The following is a 3354-nucleotide window of genomic DNA, read 5'->3' as shown; positions in this document are numbered from 1 at the left end:
TTGATCTGAGAAAGCAAAGGAAGTGTCAATATAAATTATGGATATGTATTATCTGCACAAATATAACCAAGTATAACCATCTCTACTTCCAGCTCTCTGTGGAGCTTTAGAACTCTGGTTGCTTAGCAAAGACTGAAATTGCTAAATTATCCAGTCCTGAGAACAGGTGCTGATAATTTTCATTTTCATGGAGTTTGAAGGCAGAGGTGACCATCTACACTGACAGACATGTCAGAGCCCAATAATCACTTCTAATTAAAGTATCTCCTTCAGAAAGCAAATCAACACTTCTCATTACTTGGTTCAGTAGTTGGTGTTAAATCTCTGCTGTATTTGAAAGTGAATATTCTGTTCTCAGTTTCCATTGAATATTTTTTTATCCCTGCTAAGACTTCTGTAGAGATAGATATATTAATAACCAAATTAACTTTAAATTTACTTTAGAATAAGATAAGCAAATTTATTTTGCAGAGTTGCTTGGTATTTCCTCCACCACTACCATCATTATTGTGATTTTGGTTTTGCCATTTTCTTAGTGTATTCTTTTATGCAGGGTACCAAGAGTACACGGTAGTTTGTATCAGTTCAACATTGTTGCTTCTGGATCAAAAACGCATTCATACTTCTACTCACTAGTTCCCATGTATTTCTAGGGTTGGTTTTGGTTTTCAAGACAATTTTAAGGCAAATAGAGCAGATTTTTTTTTTTCTGAAAGCTGTTTAAGTTGAGCAACGGTTCTGAAATGAGAAATTACATGCTCATGGATGTGTCCAGTCTGCATATGTCCACAGAGCACTCTGCACAGTCTGTAACCTCAGGCAAAGCAAATTGCTGGCTTGTCTAGTGAGATTTCATTTGCCTCCCACCGGCTTGGCAGAGCAACCTGATGTCTGCTTGTAGCTGAGCATGTCGATGTGTGCTAAACGTGTCCTGGGACCCCTGCAGAATTACGATCCCTCATTTGTGATACCAATATTACTAGCCTAAAGCTCAGAAGAGTGCTGTCAGGATAACGACAAACAGAAATAAGAGGCTGTGCCTGATTAGCATTTGTAAGTGTAAAACATCTAACACAAGTGAATCTTAAATGCAAATGTACACAAATATCACCAGTTGCTTGTTGGTAAGCTTGGCACTATATGTGCAAATAGCAGTGTGTGCCAGAGCCCATATAGTTTTAAAATTGACATAGGTTACAGGTTGTTTGTTGTTGCTTTCATATTGAAATACAACTTGGATGGTATTTGGTATGACTATATCTTCTTATCACTACCTTTATGATAGAAGGAAAAAGAAGCTATTATTAAGTCATATTTGAGATTTGACTTGGTCTTTGTTGCACCTTATCCATATAATCCCTTTCTAACATTTTTTTTTTCTCCCAGAAGAAATCAGGCATGGATACATCATAATCTATTTTTCAAGTCCTTCTCAGTAAAATGCTATACTTGATCTTGTATCTGAGATAAATTCTTGAGTTCAGGAACTTTTCTATAAAAAATGCAGTGTTTCAGTCCATTAGTTACTCACTTTATTTTGACCTAGCTTTAACTGGATTGAACATTGTGCGTTTGAGAGCTGGGAAATGGCCTTCAGTAGAATGAATGATTTGATGATCTCCACTAATTTGTAATAGGACAATGACCACATTAAGGAGATGTTTTGTGATTTTCTTTTTCTGTCTTATAAAAGACTTCAGGCTACGTACTAATAAAAAAAATTGAACCAACTGCTGTTCCTATTTGATATCCCTCACCCAAATATTTTTCTAACATATATAGAGTTCTTTGCAAGTACAAAATCCCTTACTATGTCTTGCATCTTCCTCTCATTTGTCCAGTCTGTTGCTCTCATTATAGCAGAACCTGCAGCTCAGGCTTGCTTCACTTCAAACTTATGTTCATAGAAATCTGTTTCAAATCTATCCTCCAATCATCTGAAAAATCTTACTTCTCTGGATTTGTAGGAGAAAATCTGTCTTCGTAAAAGGATGAATCGAGTATATCTGTTTGAGCTTTTATTTTTGTTGGTTTTTTTATTTTTCCCTTAGCTTTTAGGTTGGAATGTGAAGACCCTGATTAAAATTGTCAGATTCCCCACCAGCAATGAAGTAATACCACCATCAGAAGTAGCTAGCTAGCAATGGGAAAAAAAATCTAGTGTGGACTGTGCTCATCTATAACAAGAAAATTCCCAGCAGGTTTCTAGGACAACAGTGCTCTCCCATGCAATGCAGGCTTTCAGCAAAATCCTTTCCAGACAGATTTCACCAGAGAGCAAAAGCAGTGGACACCCCTAGAGAGAGGATGCAGCGTTGATGAGGAGGGAAGGATAAAGAAGGGTGATACAATGTCCTGAATTTGTATCTAGACCATTTAAAGACATCACCTACTAGTGCTTAAAAGAGTATCCTGTCTGTGAACTTGCAACATTGCTGGTGGGACTTGCTGGAAGCCCAGGACACTCTAGTCAATAAAAGCTGACATATGGTTGAAACTATGCTGCGAAGAGGATGTTTAAGAATGTCTAACGTTAACTGCCTGCATTTGATTATCAATTCGATCATTTTAAATTACATTTTCTGAGTATGAATCTTGAAGTGGCTTTTAGGTCAAGCTAATCAGAACAGTTAAAATCACCTTCTTCCTGTCCTATGGGGTATCATTAACCCACACAGAAGAGGAAACCTGCCACTTCTTACTCTTTCGTTTAATTTCTGCTCAGGTAACCAGCCTATTTCTGCTTGTCTGAGTTGTCATTTCAAGAAAAGAAACATTACATTTATAAAAATTTAAGATGAATTTTATTTTAATTTTTGATGCATAAGTTGGGACTCCCTTGTGACACAGCCTTACCTTCTGATCTGGCCAATATAGGAGCAGTCAGGGTCCATATGTACCAATGTTTCAAACCCTAAAATCCCCTTGTGCATAAACTTTAACTTGTACTGGGCAGGCAGAGCGCTGATCTTCATTTCAGCATCAGCTGAAATCTGCAGTACATGTTTTCACTGAAAAACATGGTCTTTAGTAGTGAAAGCATGTATTTTATGAAGTTAGTAGAAATTAATCCTTTAAATGCTCTTATTATAGCAATTTAAATAAAAGGTATATAAACAAACCTTATCACTTACACAGAGGTAATAGCTGACCTTTTAGGAAAAAGATGAGCACTTGCAACCAGTAAGGCATCCCTTCCTGAGGTGGGCAGGCCTAATCACCTTCTCTGAGTGCATTTTTCTCTCTACTGACTATAAAAAGGCAGCCTAAACAAGGCAATCATAACATATGCCTGACTTTCAGAATGCCTAAGTGGGTGAGGTGAATTCTGCCTTTTTGAAATTGCCTTACTGG

Source organism: Cyrtonyx montezumae, unplaced genomic scaffold, assembly GCF_038088225.1.
Source record: "Cyrtonyx montezumae isolate F1298 unplaced genomic scaffold, pur_monq_1.0 scaffold_4, whole genome shotgun sequence".
In the NCBI taxonomy this organism is placed as follows: domain Eukaryota; kingdom Metazoa; phylum Chordata; class Aves; order Galliformes; family Odontophoridae; genus Cyrtonyx; species Cyrtonyx montezumae.
This window is presented reverse-complemented; position numbering follows the sequence as displayed.